Here is a 17,119-nt window from a genome sequence, read left to right on the forward strand (position 1 = left end):
TCACCCTCTTCCCCGCGACCTGCTCCCATTAAAAGTTCTCACCTCGGCTCTCCGCTTCTGCCTCCTTCTGTTTCTCGTCTGGACACAGCTCGGGACTGGAAGGGGAAATCTCTGCAGTAGTAGTTGTGATTGTTGTTGGAGCAGGAGTGGTGCTGATAGTAGTAGTGGTTGGAGCAGGAGTGTTAGTAGTAGTAAGACTAGTCATAGCATTTATTAAGCATTTACTGCTGTGCAGAGCACTGTACTAAGCACCGGGAAAGACTGTAAAGGTGGGAATTTAGACACAGCCCCTGTCCCCAGTGGGGTTCACAACCTAAGAATATAGGTGGGGGAGAAGGGGCTGGAAGCAGGCACATCAGGAGTGACAAAGCAATAAAATACTAAAACAGCCCAAAAGATCAGGATGAATACACAAAATAAAAATGAAAATCAGCAGCGTGTTAAGGCTAGAGGAAACGAATTTCAGGCTCCCCTGGGCACTGGGTTCAAGGCACACCCATGGCGGCAGAGATTACTACATTAGCCACCGGACTTTTTGTGGTGGTCTCATGGATTTGAAAGAAGAGGATTCCTACCAACTGGTAATAGTAGTAGAAGTAGTAATAATAATAACAATAGTAATAATGATAATTGCATTTATTAAGCGCTTACTACGTGCAAAGCACTGTTCTAAGCGCTGGGGAGGTTACAAGGTGATCAGGTTGTCCCACGGGGGGCTCACAGTCTTCATCCCCATTTTACAGGTGAGGTAAATGAGGCCCAGAGAAGTTAAGTGACTTGCCCAAAGTCACACAGCTGACAACTGGCAGAGCCAGGATTTGAACCCATGACCTCTAATTCCAAAGCCCGTGCTCTTTCCACTGAGCCACTAAGTAGTAGCAGCAGTAGTAGTAGCAGTTGAGAAGCAGTGTGGTTTAGGGGAAAGAGCCCGGGCTTGGGAATCAGAGGATGTGGGGTCTAATCCCGGCTCTACCACTTGTCTGCCTTCTGACCTTGGGCAAGCCACTTAACTTCTCGGGGCCTCAGTTATCTCATCTGGAAAATGAGGATTAAGACTGTGAGCCCCATGTGGGACAACCTGATTATCTTGTGTCTACCCCGGCACTTAGAACAGTGCTTGGCACATAGAAGCACTTGACAAATACCATAATAATTATTATTAATTATTGTTATTAGCCATAGCAGTAGTAGTAACAGCAGTAGCAGTAGTAACTTGCACTTCCCAAGTGCTTAGTACAGTGGTCTGCACACAATAAGCGCTCAATAAATATGATTGAATGAATGAATGAAAGTAGTAGTACTAGCAGTAGCAGCAGTAGTAATAATAATAATAATAATAATGACATTTATTAAGTGCTTACTATGTGCAAAGCACTATTCTAAGGGCTGGGGAGTTTACAAGGTGATCAGTCTGTTCCATGCGGGTCTCACAGTCTTCATCCCCATTTTAAAGATGAGGTAACTGAGGCACAGAGAAGTTGAGTGACTTGCCCAATGTCACACAGTTGACTTGAAGTAGTAGCAGTAAAAGTAATAGTAATAATAGGAGAAATAGCAATAGCAGTTGTACTAGAAGTAGTAGTAGCAGTAGTAATAGTAGAAACAGCAGTAATAGCAGTGTGCCTCAGTGAAAAGAGCCTGGACTTTGGAGTCAGAGGTCATGGGTTCAAATCCCAGCTCTGCCAATTGTCAGCTGTGTGACTTTAGCCAAATCACTTCACTTCTCTGTGCCTCAGTTACCTCATCTGTAAAATGGGGATTAAGACTGTGAGCCCCCCCATGGGACAACCTGATCACCTTGTACCTCCCCAGAGCTTAGAACAGTGCTTTGCACATAGTAAGTGCTTAATAAATGCCATCATTATTATCAGCAGTACAAGCAGTAGTATTAGCAGCAGTGCTAGTAAAAGTAGTAAGTAGTACTAGTAGTAGCAATATTAGTAGAAGTAGTAATAGCACGAATTTCATTCAATTGTATTTATTAAATGCTTAACTGTGTGCAGAGCGGTGTACTAAGCACTTGAGAAAGTAGAATAAAACAATAAAGAATGACAATCCCTGCCCCCAACGAGCTCACAGTCTGGGGTGGGGGTGGGGGAATACAGATATCAATACAAATAAATAAAATTTCAGATAGTAGGAGAAGTAATAGTAATATTTGTAGAAGTAATAGTAGTAGCAGTAGCAAAGTAGTAGTAGTAGCAATAGTAGCAGTAAGAATGGTATTATTAAATTGCCCTTGTATGCAATGCACCAAATTGGGAAAATGCAGAAGTTAGAAGACACACTCTCTGTCTTCAAGGAGTTTACAGTCTAATTGGGAGGACAGACTTCAAAATTAATTACATTTGAGGAACAAGGGAAATTGCAAGTATTTAAGCACTCAGGGCTTGCCAAAGCATGAAACAGCAGCTGGGGACAAAGAGAAATCAATCGGGAAATCCCTCCTGGAGGAACCCCCTCTGCTACTCTCCCATCCTTCCCAGAAATACCTTCAGATGAGATCTCCTCCCTCCTCTCAAGTGCTACTCCGGCCACCTGTGCTTCTGACCCCATTCCCTCTCATTTTATGAAATCTCTCGCCCCTTCCCTCCTCCCTTCCTTAACTTCCATCTTCAACTGCTCACTCTCCACTGGTTCCTTCCCCTCTGCCTTCAAATATGCCCACGTCTCCCCCATCCTAAAAAAACTCTCTCTTGACTCCACCTCCCCTTCTAGTTATTGCCCTATCTCCCTCCTACCATTCCTTTCCAAACTCCTTGAACGAGTTGTCTGCACCCGCTGCCTCGAATTCCTCAACGCCAACTCTCTCCTCGACCCCCTCCAATCTGGCTTCCATCCCCTACATTCCACAGAAACTGCCCTCTCAAAGGTCACCGATGACCTCTTGCTTGCCAAAACCAACGGCTCCTACTCTATCCTAATACTACTCGACCTCTCAGCTGCCTTCGACACTGTGGACCACCCACTTCTCCTCAACACGCTATCCAACCTTGGCTTCACAGACTCTGTCCTCTCCTGGTTCTCCTCTTATCTCTCCGGCCATTCATTCTCAGTCTCTTTTGTGGGCTAATCCTCCCCCTCCCATCCCCTTACTGTAGGGGCTCCTCAAAGGTCAGTTATTGGTCCCCTTCTATTCTCTATCTACACTCACTCCCTCGGTGAACTCATTCACTCTCACTGCTTCAGTTATCATCTCTATGCTGATGACACCCAAATCTACATCTCTGCCCCTGCTCTCTCCCTTCCTTCAGGCTCGTGTCTCCTCCTGCCTTCAAGACATCTCCATCTGGATGTCTGCCCGCCATCTAAAACTCAATATGTCCAAGACTGAACTCCTTATCTTCCCTCCCAAACCCTGCCCTCTTCCTGACTTTCCCGTCACTGTTGATGGCACTACCATCCTTCCTGTCTCACAATCCCGCAACCTTGGTATCATCCTCGACTCTGCTCTCTCATTCCCCCCTCACATCCAATCCGTCACCAAAAACTGCCACTCTCACCTTTGCAACATCGCCAAGATCCACCCTTTCCTCTCCATCCAAACTACTACTCTGCTGGTTCAATCTCTCATCCTATCCCGACTGGGTTACTACATCAGCCTCCTCTCCGATCTCCCATCCTCCTGTCTCTCCCCACTTCAATCTATACTTCACGCTGCTACTCAGATCATCTTTGTGCAGAAACACTCTGGGCATGTTAATCCCCTCCTCAAAAATCTCCAGTGGCTACCAATCAACCTACGCATAAGGCAGAAACTCCTCACTCTCGGCTTCAAGGCTGTCCATCATCTCACCCCCTCCTACCTCACCTCCCTTCTCTCCTTCTACTGCCCAGCCCGCACCCTCCGCTCCTCTGTCGCTAACCTCCTCACTGTGCCTGGTTCTCGCCTGTCCCGCCGTCGACCTCCAGCCCATGTCCTCCCCCTGGCCCGGAATGCCCTCCCTCCACACATCTGCCAAGCTAGCTCTCTTCCTCTCTTCAAAGCCCTACTGAGAGCTCGCCTCCTCCAGGAGGCCTTCCCACACTGAGCCCCCTCCTTCCTCTCCCCCCCGACCACCCTGCCCTACCTCCTTCCCCTCCCCACAGCACCTGTATATATGTTTGCACAGATTTATTACTCTATTTATTTTACTTGTACATATTTCCTATTCTATTTATTTTATTTTGTTAATATGTTTGGTTTTGTTCTCTGTCTCCCCCTTCTAGACTGTGAGGGCACTGTTGGGTAGGGACCGTCTCTATATGTTGCCAACTTGTACTTCCCCAGCGCTTAGTACAGTGCTCTGCACACAGTAAGTGCTCAATAAATACGATTGAATGAATGAATGAATGAAATGTCAGTCAATCAATCTATGGCATTTATTGTGTGCTTACTCCATGCAGAGCACCGTACTAAGTGCTTGGGAGAGAACAACAGAGTAGAGTTGGTAGACACATTCCCTGCCCACAAAGAACTTACAGACTATAGGAAGATATAGTCCGAGGTGGTGGGTTCTAATTCCGACTCAGCAATTTATCAGCTGTGTGACTTTGGGCAAGACACCTAACTTCTCTGTGCCTCAGTTACCTCATCTGTAAAATGGGGATTAAGACTTTGAGAACCACGTGGAACAATCTGATTACCTTGTATCTACCCCAGTGCATAGAACAGTGCTTGGCACAAAGTAAGCACTTAACAAACACCATTATTGTTATTATTATTATTAAAATAAACTACAGATCGTGGAAATAGTAGAAAATAAGGATATGAATATAAGTTCTATGGAGCTGGACTGGGAATCAAAGTAAACATAATCGATTGATTGACATCCCTGATGACAAGGAGCTTACACTCTAATGGGAGAGATGGATATAAAAATGTCTAATCCAAGTAAATATCTGGCTTGACAATTGATACTTCATTAACGGTTTCCAAATGCCCTGAGAAAGGCTGTTTTAGACTTATAAGTTCGTTGTGGGAAGGGGACTTATCTATCAACTCTGTATCGTATTTTCCCAAGAGCTAATCCTGGCTCTGTCACATACTAGTAATAATAAAATAATAATATTTGTTAAGCACTTACTTTGTGCCACACACTGTACTAAGCGCTGGGGAGCATACAAGCAAATCAAGCTGGACACAGTCCCTGTCCCAGATGGGTCTCCCAGTCTCGGTCCCCACAAATAAGGTAACTGAGGCCCAGAGAGGTGATGTGACTTTCTTAAGGTCACAAAGTCAATGAGAGGTGGAGCTGGGTTCTAATCCATGGCCTTCTGACTCTCAGGCCTATGCTGTATCCATGTCTGCTGTGTGACCTTAGGTAAGTCACTTAACTTCTCTGAGCCTCAGTGACCTCATCTGTAAAATGGGGATTAGGACTGTGAGCCCCAAGTGGGAAATGGACTGTGTCCAACCTGATTAGCTTGTATCTGTCCCAGGACTTACTACAGTGCCTGGCACAAAGTAAGTGCTTAACAAATAACATTTTTTTAAAGTGCTTAGTATGGTGCTCTCCACGTAGTAAGCATTCAATGAATACCATTGATTGATTGATTAGTACAAATAAGTATGTAAGTATGAGAGGGGGCTGATGATCTGATATGGCTCGGCATTATTATTATTATTATTACTGAAAGGAGCCAGGCAACAAGAACACAAGCACACATGCACAGCTCTGCTGATCAATAAATCAATCAATCAATCAATCATATTTATTGAGCGCTTACTGTGTGCAGAGCTCTGTACTAAGCACTTAGGAAGTACAAGTTGGCAACATATAGAGACGGTCCCTACCCAACAGTGGGCTCACAGTCTAGAAGGGGGAGACAGAGAACAAAACAAAACATATTAACAAAATAAAATAAATAGGATATGTACAAGTAAAATAAATAGAGTATTAAATACGTACAAATATATACATATATCCAGGTGCTGTGGGGAAGGGAAGGAGGTAAAATGGGGGGGATGGAGAGAGGGAGAGGAAGGAGGGGGCTCAGTCTGGGAAGGCCTCCAATCAGTCAATCGGTGGTATTTATTGAATGTTTACTTGGTGCAGTGCACTGTACTAAGTTCATGGGAGAATCCAAAATAGCAGAGCTGGTAGATACATTCCCTGCCCACACCGAGCTTGCAGTCTAGAGGGGGAGATGGAACTTAATAACTGTGTGGGAGAGGCTGTGGTAAAAAGGGGGATCAGGGGTCGGGGGTTTGGGGGGCTTTGGGGGATGGAGGGGCTGGTTGGACAGAATGATACGGTGGAGAGTGGGACATAGCCAAGTAGGGGGCAAGAACAGGTCTAAGGTGCATTGTACTGTACTCTCCCAAGTGCTTAGTACAGTGCTTTGCACACAAGTAAGCACTCAATAAATATAACTGATTGAGTAGCCTAGACTGTAAGCTCATGTTCAGTGCTTAGAATAGAGCTTGGCACATAGTAAGTGCTTAACAAATACCATCATTACTGCTATTAACGTGTCTTCCAACTCTATTATATTGTAATTAAAGATTCATTCATCCATTCAATTGTATTTATTGAGCACTTACTATGTGCAGAGCACCGTACTAAGTGCTTAAGAATCGCTTAGTACAGTGCTCTGCACAGAGCAAGCGATCAGTGAGAGCTCCCCTTTTATACACCCACTTCCGTGGAGAACTCATTCACTCCCTTGGCTTCAACTACCACCTGTATGCAGATGATACCCAAATTTCCATCGCCTGCCCTGATCTCTCTCCCTCTCTGCAGTCTTGTATTTTTTCCTGCCTTCAAGACACCTCTACTTGGTTGTCATCCCGTTGCCTCAAACTTAATAAGTCTAAAACTGAACTACTTATCTTCCCACCCAAATGCTGTCCTCCCCCTAACTTTTCCATCACTGTAGACAAGACCACCAAACCTCCTGGCTCACAAGCCCAAAACTTTGGTGTTACCCTTGATTCATCTCTCTCTTTCAAAGCACATATTCAATCCACCACAAAATCCTGTCGGTCCCTCCTTCACCAACGCTGCTAAAATCCACCCTTTCCTCTCCATCCAAACTGCTACCACATTAATCCAATCACTCATCCTACCCCACCTTGATTACTGTATCAGCCTCCTCACCTACCTCCTAGCCTCCTGCTCGTGGCTGAGTGGAAAGAGCCAGGGCTTTGGAGTCAGAGGTCATGGGTTTGAATCCCGACTCTGCCAATTGTCAGCTGTGTGACTTTGGGCAAGTCACTTAACTTCTCTGTGTCTCAGTTCCCTCTTCTGTAAAATGGGGATTAAGACTGTGACAACCCCCTGTGGGACAACCTGATCACCTTGTAACTTCCCCAGCACTTAGAACAGTGCTTTGCATGTAGTAAGCACTTAACAAATACCAACATTATTATTATTATTATTATTCTCCCCACTCCAGTGCATACTTCATTCTGCTGCCCAGATCATTTTTCCACAAAATCTTTCAGGCCATGTTTCCCCACTCCTCAAACACCTCTAATGGTTGCCCATCCACCTTCATATCAAATAAAAACTTCTCACTGTTGGCTTTAAAGCAATCAATCACCTTGCCCCCTTCCTACCTCACTTCGTTTCACTCCCACTCCAACCCGGCCCACACACTTCACTCGTCTAATGCCAACCTACTCACTGTACCTCGATCTTTTCTAGCTCGTTGCCCACCTCTCACCCACATCCTGCCTCTGGCCTTGAATTCCCTCCCTCCTCGTATCCAATGGACAATTACTCTCTCCCCCTTCAAAGCTTTATTGAGGGCCCATCTCCTCCAAGAGGCCTTCCCTGACTAAGCCCCTCTTTTCCTCTTCTCTCACTCCTTTTGCGTCACCCTGACTTGCTCCCTTCATTCATTGCCCCCTTCCAGCCCCACACCACTTATGTCCTGATCTGTCATTTATTGATTGCTATTAATGTCCGTCTCCCTCTGTGGACTGTAAGCTTGCTGTGGGCAGGGAATTTTTCTGTTTGTTGTTCTATTGTACTCTCTCAAGCTCTTAATACAGTACTCTGTACCCAGTAAGTGCTTAATAATAATAATAATAATAATAATGGCATTTATTAAGCACTTACTATGTGCAAAGCACTGTTCTAAGCGCTGGGGAGGTTACAAGGTGACCAGGTTGTCCCACGGGGGGCTCACAGCCTTAATCCCCATTTCACAGATGAGGAAACTGAGGCACAGAGAAGTTAAGTGACTTGCCCAAAGTCACAAAGCTGACAATTGGCGGAGCCAGGGTTTGAACCCATGACCTCTGACTCCAAAGCCTGTGCTTTTTCCACTGAGCCATGCTGCTTCTCTGCTACTAGTGAACGAATGAGTAATAATTATAGTATTTGATAAGCGCTTACTATGTGCCAAGCACTGTTCTAAGCACTGGGGTAGACACAAGGTAATCAGGTTGTCCCACGGGGAGCTCACAGTCTTAATCCCGGTTTCTACTCCATCCTAATCCTCCTCGATCTCTCAGCTGCCTTCGGCACTGTGGACCACCTCCTTCTCCTGGAAATGTTATCCAACCTCGGCTCCCCTGACACTGTCCTCTCCTGGTTCTCCCCCGTCTTACCTCCTTCCCTTCCCCACAGCACCTGTATATATGTATATATGTTTGTACATATTTGTTACTCTATTTATTTATTTATTTATTTATTTTACTTGTACATATCTATTTATTTTATTTTGTTAGTATGTTTGGTTTTGTTCTCTGTTGTTCTTTGTTCCCTTTTAGACTGTGAGCCCACTGTTGGGTAGGGACAGTCTCTATATGTTGCCAACTTGTACTTTCCAAGCGCTTAGTACAGTGCTCTGCACACAGTAAGCGCTCAATAAATACGATTGATTGATTGATTAATTGATTATCTCTCTGGCCGCTCATTCTCCGTCTCCTTCTCTGGCTCCTCCTCTGCCTCCCCTAACTGTGGGGGTCTCTCAGGGTTCGGTTTTCAGTCCATTCTATTCTATTCTCCATCTACACTCATTCCCTTGGTGAACTCATTCGCTCCCATGGCTTCAACTCCCATCTCTATGCGGATGATACCCAAGTCTCCATCTCCAGCCCAGATCTCTCTCCATCTCTCCAGGCTGGCATCTCCTCCTGCCTTCAAGACCTCTCTACTTGGCTGTCCTCCCATCACCTCAAACTTAACATGTCTAAAACAGAGCTCCTTATCTCTTCACCCAAACCCTGTCCTTTTCCAGATTTTCCCATCACTGTAGACGGCACCGCCATCTTTCCCATCTCACAAACCCATAACCTTAGTGTTATCCTTGACTCTTCTCTCTCAATCAATCAATCAATCAATCAATCAATCGTATTTATTGAGCGCTTACGGTGTGCAGAGCACTGTACCATGCGCTTGGGAAGTACAAGTTGGCAACATATAGAGACAGTCCCTACCCAACAGTGGGCTCTCACTCAACCCACATATTTAATCCATCACCAAATCCTGCCGCTCCCACCTTCAAAGCATCCCTAAAATCGCTAAGGACTGCTTCTCCACGCCTTCCCTTGAGGAGAAGCAGCGTGGCTCAATGGAAAGAGCACGGGTTTGGGAGTGCAAGGTCATGGGTTCAAATCCTGGCTCTGCCAATTGTCAGCTGTGGGACCTTGGGCAAGTTACTTAACTTCTCTGCACCTCAGTTACCTCATCTGTAAAATGGGGATGAAGATTGTGAGCCCCATGTGGGACAACCTGATCACCTTATATCCTCCCCAGTGCTTAGAACAGTGCTTTGTACATAGTAAGTGCTTAACAATGCCATCATCATCATTATTATTATTCCCTAAGCCCTCCTCTCCTTTTCTCCCACTCCCACTCCCTTCTGCGTCACCCTGACTTGCTCCCTTTCTTCATCCCCCCTCCCAGCCCTACACCACTTGGGTCCACATCCGTTATTTATTGATTTCTATTCATGCCTGTTTCTCCCCCCACCCCTGTGGCTCAGTGGAAAGAGCACGGGCTTTGGGGTCAGAGGTCAGGGGTTCAAATCCCAGCTCTGCCAATTGTCAGCTGTGTGACTGTGGGCAAGTCACTTAACTTCTCTGTGCCTCAGTTATCTCATCTGTAAAATGGGGATTAAGACTGTGAGCCCCCCTTGGGACAACCTGATCACCTTGTAACCTCCCCAGCGCTCAGAACAGTGCTTTCCACATAGTAAGCGCTTACTAAATGCCATCATCATCATCATCATCATCATCACCCCCCATAGACAGTAAGCTTGTTGTGGGCAGGGACCACGTCTGTTATATTGTCCTATCGTTCTCTCCCAAGCGCTCAGTACAGTGCTCTACACAGAGTCAGGGCTCAATATTCATTCATTCTATCTATCATATTATTGAGCACCTACTGTGTGCAAAGCACTGTACTAAGCGCTTGGGAGAGTACAATATAACAACAGATAGACACAAGTGGAAAGACAACCTTGTACCTATCCCAGCGCTTGGAACAGTACTCGGCACATAGTAAGCGCTTAGCTAATACTATTATTATTGTTATTATTATTATTTCTGCCCACAACGAGCTCACAGTCTAGAGGGGGATGTATCATGCAGAGCATCGTAGTAAGCGCTTGGGAGTGTGGCTTAGTGGCAAGAGCCTGGGCTTGGGATTCAGAGGACATGGGTTCTAATCCCAGCTCCCACTTATCAGCAGAGTGACTTTGGGAAATCCATTTCACTTCTTTGTGCCTCAGTTCCCTCATCTGTTCTGAGCCCAGCGCTTAGAACAGTGCTTTGCACATAGTAAGCTCTTGACAAATACCATCATTATTATTATTATCTGTAAAATAGGGATGAAGACTGTGAGCCCCCGTGGGACAACCTGATCACCTCGTATCCTCCCCCAGTGCTTAAAAAAGTGCTTGGCACATAGTAAGCGTTTAAAAAATACCATCATTATTATTAATGCAGCAATCAATCAGTAAATATGATTGACCAACTGACTGACTGAGTGGAGGCCCTGCTGAGAGCTCACCTCCTCCAGGAGGCCTTCCCAGACTGAGCCCCTTCCTTCCTCTCCCCCTCGTCCCCCTCTCCATCCCCCCCATCCTACCTCCTTCCCTTCCCCACAGCACCTGTATATATGTATATATGTTTGTACATATTTATTACTCTATTTATTAATTAATTTATTTATTTTATTTGTACATATCTATTCTATTTATTTTATTTTGTTAGTATGTTTGGTTTTGTTCTCTGTCTCCCCCTTTTAGACTGTGAGCCCACTGTTGGGTAGGGACTGTCTCTATATGTTGCAAATTTGTACTTCCCAAGCGCTTAGTACAGTGCTCTGCACATAGTAAGCGCTCAATAAATACGATTGATGGAGAACTGTCTCTCCGGGAGATTATCTCTATGTCTCCGCATTACGAGAAGCAGCGTGGCTCAGTGGAAAGAGCCAGGGCTTTGGAGTCAGAGGTCATGGGTTCAAGTCCCGGCTCCGCCGCTTGTCAGCTGTGTGACTTTGGGCAAGTCACTTAACTTCTCTGGGCCTCAGTGACCTCATCTGTAAAATGGGGGTGAAGACCGTGAGCCCCACGTGGGACAACCTGATGACCTTGTGTCCTCCCCAGCGCTTAGAACAGTGCTTGGCACATAGTAAGCGCTTAACAAATGCCGTCATCATCATCATCATCATTTCCTTCTACAGCCCAGCCCGCACCCTCCGCTTCTCTGCCGCTAATCTCCTCACCGTTAGGCCTCGTTCTCGCCTTTCCCGCCGTCGACCCCCGGCCCACGTCCTCCCCCTTGCCTGGAATGCCCTCCCTCCCCACATCCGTCAAGCTAGCTCTCTTCCTCCCTTCAAGGCCCTACTGAGAGCTCACCTCCTCCAGGAGGCCTTCCCACACTGAGCCCCCTCCTTCCTCTCCCCCTCCTTCCCCTCTCCATCCCCCCCGCCTTACCTCCTTCCCTTCCCCACAGCACCTGTATATATGTTTGTACGTATTTATTACTCTATTTATTTATTCATTTTACTTATACATATCTATTCTATTTATTTTATTTTGTTAATATGTTTTCTTTTGTTCTCTGTCTCCCCCTTCTAGACTGTGAGCCCACTGTTGGGTAGGGACCCTCTCTATATGTTCATTCATTCATTCAATCGTATTTATTGAGCGCTTACTGGGTGCAGAGCACTGTACTAAGCGCTTGTACTTCCCAAGCGCTTAGTACAGTGCTCTGCACCCAGTAAGCGCTCAATAAATAAGATTGATTGATTGATTGATCATCTCTTTTCCCCTCTTTCCCGCCTTGTCCGCTGCTATCCTTTCCTGTGGCTTTCTTCCGCCCTCTCGTGGCCAGCGGCGGAATAGCTCCGTCAGAACTACGCGGACTGACTCTAATCGATCAATCGATCGTATTTATGGAGCACTTACTACTACTACTAATAATGTTGGTATTTGCTAAGCGCTTACTCTGTGCCAAGCACTGTTCTAAGCGCTGGGGTAGATACAAGGTCAACAAGTTGTCCCACGTGGGGCTCACAGTCTTTTCCCTTCCCCACAGCACCTGTATATATGTATATATGTTTGTACATCATCAATCGTATTTATTGAGCGCTTACTAAGTGCAGAGCACTGTACTAAGCACTTGGGAAGTACAAATTGGCAACATATAGAGACAGTCCCTACCCAACATTGGGCTCACAGTCTAAAAGTGCATATTTATTACATATTATTATGTACATTTATTTATTTATTTATTTTACTTGTGCATATCTATCCCATTTATTTTATTTTGTTAGTATGTTTGATTTTGTTCTCTGTCTCCCCCTTTTAGACTGTGAGCCCGCTGTTGGGTAGGGACTGTCTCTATGTGTTGCCAATTTGTACTTCCCAAGCGCTTAGTACAGTGCTCTGCACATAGTAAGCGCTCAATAAATACGATTGATGATGATGATGATATTATTATGGACATATTTATTACATATTATTATGTACATATTATGTACATATTACACAGTACATATTTATTACTCTATTTATGTATTTATTTATTTATTTTACTTGTACATATCTATTCTACTTATTTTATTTTGTTAACATGTTTGGTTTTGTTCTCTGGCTCCCCCTTCTAGACTGTGAGCCCACTGTTGGATAGGGACTGTCTCTATATGTTGCCAATTTGTACTTCCCAAGCGCTTAGTACAGTGCTCTGCACATAGTAAGCGCTCAATAAATACGATTGATGATGATGATGATATTATTATGTACATATTTATTACATATTATTATGTACATATTATGTACATATTACACAGTACATATTTATTACTCTATTTATTTATTTATTTATTTTACTTGTACCTATCTATTCTATTTATTTTATTTTGTTAATATGTTTGGTTTTGTTCTCTGGCTCCCCCTTCTAGACTGTGAGCCCAATGTTGGGTAGGGACTGTCTCTATATGTTGCCACCTTGTACTTCCCAAGCGCTTAGTACAGTGCTCTGAACACAGTAAGTGCTCAATAAATACAATTGATGATGATGATGATATTATTATGTACATATTTATTACATATTATTATGTACATATTATGTACATATTACACAGTACATATTTATTACTCTATTTATTTATTTATTTATTTATTTATTTATGTTACTTGTACATATCTATTCTATTTATTTTATTTTGTTAATATGCTTGGTTTTGTTCTCTGTCTCCCCCTTCTAGACTGTGAGCCCACTGCTGGGTAGGGACTGTCTCTATATGTTGCCAACTTGGACTTCCCAAGCGCTTAGTACAGTGCTCTGCACACAGTAAGCGCTCAGTAAATACGATTGTTTGATTATTCCCCATTTTCCAGATGAGGTCACTGAGGCCCAGAGAAGTGAAATGACTCGCCCAAAGTCACCCAGCTGACAAGTGGCGGAGCCGCGATGAGAACCCATGACCTCTGACTCCCAAGCCCGGGATCTTTCCACTGAGCCACGCTGCTTCTCCTGTCGGCAGAGCACTGGACTAGACACTCTGGAAAGTAAACTACACCAACCAGTCATTCAGTGGTATTTATTGAGCGCTTACTGGGGGCAGAGCACTGGACTAAGCGCTCTGGAAAGTAAACTACACCAACCAATCATTCAGTGGTATTGATTGAGCGCTTACTGGGGACAGAGCACTGGACTAAGCGCTCTGGAAAGTGAACTACACCAACCAGTCATTCAATGGTATTGATTGAGCGCTTACTGGGGGCAGAGCACTGGACTAAACGCTCTGGAAAGTAAACTACACCAACCGATCATTCAATGGTATTGATTGAGTGCTTACTGGGGGCAGAGCACTGGACCAAACGCTCTGGAGAGTAAACTACACCAACCAATCATTCAGTGGTATTTATTGAGCGCTTACTAGGGGCAGAACATTGTACTAAGCACTTGGAGAGTAAACTACACCAACCAATCATTCAGTGGTATTGATTGAGCGCTTACTGGGGGCAGAGCACTGGACCAAACGCTCTGGAAAGTAAACTACACCAACCAATCATTCAGTGGTATTGATTGAGCGCTTACTGGGGGCAGAGCACTGGACTAAGCGCTCTGGAAAGTAAACTACACCAACCAATCATTCAGTGGTATTGATTGAGCGCTTACTGGGGGCAGAACACTGGACTAAACGCTCTGGAAAGCAAACTACACCAACCAGTCATTCAGTGGTATTGATTGAGCGCTTACTGGGGGCAGAGCACTGGACTAAATGCTCTGGAGAGTAAACTACACCAACCAATCATTCAGTGGTATTTATTGAGCGCTTACTGGGGGCAGGGCAGTGGACTAAACGCTCTGGAGAGTAAACTACACAACCAATCATTCAGTGGTATTGATTGAGCACTTACTGGGGGCAGAGCACTGGACTAAGCACTCTGGAAAGTAAACTACACCAACCAATCATTCAGTGGTATTGATTGAGCGCTTACTGGGGACAGAGCACTGGACTAAGCACTCTGGAAAGTAAACTACACCAACCAATCATTCAGTGGTATTGATCGAGCGCTTACTGGGGGCAGAGCACTGGACTAAGCGCTCTGGAAAGTGAACTACACCAACCAGTCATTCAGTGGTATTTATTGAGCACGTACTGGGGGCAGAGCACTGGACCAAATGCTCTGGAGAGTAGACTACACCAACCAATCATTCAGTGGTATTTATTGAGTGCTTACTGGGGGCAGAGCACTGGACTAAACGCTCTGGAAAGTAAACTACATCAATCAGTCATTCAGTAGTATTTATTGAGCACTTACTGGGGGCAGAGCACTGGACTAAGCACTCTGGAGAGTAAACTACACCAACCAATCATTCAGTGGTATTTATTGAGTGCTTACTGGGGGCAGAGCACTGGACTAAGCACTTGGAGAGTAAACTACACCAACCAATCATTCAGTGGTATTGATTGAGCGCTTACTGGGGGCAGAGCACTGGACTAAGTGCTCTGGAAAGTAAACTACACCAACCAATCATTCAGTGGTATTGATTGAGCACTTACTGGGGGCAGAGCACTGGACTAAATGCTCTGGAGAGTAAACTACACCAACCAATCATTCAGTGGTATTTATAGAGCGCTTACTAGGGGCAGAGCACTGGACTAAACGCTCTGGAAAGTAAACTACACCAACCAATCATTCAGAGGTATTGATTGAGCGCTTACCGGGGGCAGAGCACTGGACTAAGCGCTCTGGAAAGTGAACTACACCAACCAGTCATTCAGTGGTAGTGATTGAGCGCTTACTGGGGGCAGAGCACTGGACTAAACACTCTGGAGAGTAAACTACACCAACCAATCATTCAGCGGTATTTATTGAGCGCTTACTGGGGGCAGAGCACTGTACTTAGCACTTGGAGAGTAAACTACACCAACCAATCATTCAATGGTATTGATTGAGCACCTACTGGGGGCAGTGCACTGGACTAAGCGCTCTGGAAAGTGAACTACACCAACCAATCATTCAGTGGTATTGATTGAGCGCTTACTGGGGGCAGAGCACTGGACTAAACACTCTGGAGAGTAAACTACACCAACCAGTCATTCAGTGGTATTTATTGAGCGCTTACTGGGGGCAGGGCACTGGACTAAACGCTCTGGAGAGTAAACTACACCAGCCAATCATTCAGTGGTATTTATTGAGCGCTTACTGGGGGCAGAGCACTGGACTAAGCGCTCTGGAGAGTAAACTACACCAACCAATCATTCGGTGGTATTTATTGAGCAATTACTGGGGGCAGAGCACCATGCTAAGCACTTCGAGAGTCAGGACGTCATGGGTTCTATTCCCAGCTCTGCCACTTATCTGCTGTGCGACCTTGGGCAAGTCACTTACTTCTCTGGGCCTCAGTTACCTCATCTGTAAAATGAGGATTGAGACTGGGAGCCCCACGTGGGACATGGACTGTGTCCAACCTGATTTCTGCTGGCTCACGAGAAGCAGCGTGGCTCAGTGGAAAGAGCCCGGGCTTTGGAGTCAGAGGTCATGGGTTCAAATTCCGGCTCCGCCGCTTGTCAGCTGTGTGACTTCAGGCAAGTCACTTAACTTCTCTGTGCCTCAGTTCCCTCATCTGTAAAATGGGTATTAAGACAGTGAGCCCCACGTGGGACAACCTGATCGCCCTGTAACCTCCCCAGCACTTAGAACAGTGCTTTGCACATTGTAAGTGCTTAATAAATTCCATCATTATTATTATTATTTCCCTGTATCTACCCCAGTGCATAGTACAGTGCCTGGAACACTCAAGTGCTTAGTACAGTGCTCTGCACATAGTAAGCGCTCAATAAATACGATTGATGATGATGGAACATAGTAAGCACTTAACATACCATAATAATAATAATTACTATTATTAGAATACAGTAATTAATCAATCATTCATTCATTCAATCGTTTTTATTGAGTGCTTACTGTGTCAGAACACTGTACTAAGTGCTTGGAAAGTACAATTCAGAAAGGAAGAGAGACAATCCCTACCCAACAATGGGCTCACAGTCTAGAAGGGGGGGGAGACAGACATCAAAACAAGTAAACAGGCATCAATAGCATCAATATAAGGAAATACAGTTATAGATATATATGCATCACTAATAAAATAAATAGAATAATAAATATGTACCGAAATGCACCAGTGCTGTGGGGCAGACTGTGAGCCCACTGTTGG

This window comes from Tachyglossus aculeatus, chromosome 1 (genome assembly GCF_015852505.1).
Source record: "Tachyglossus aculeatus isolate mTacAcu1 chromosome 1, mTacAcu1.pri, whole genome shotgun sequence".
Lineage (NCBI taxonomy): Eukaryota > Metazoa > Chordata > Mammalia > Monotremata > Tachyglossidae > Tachyglossus > Tachyglossus aculeatus.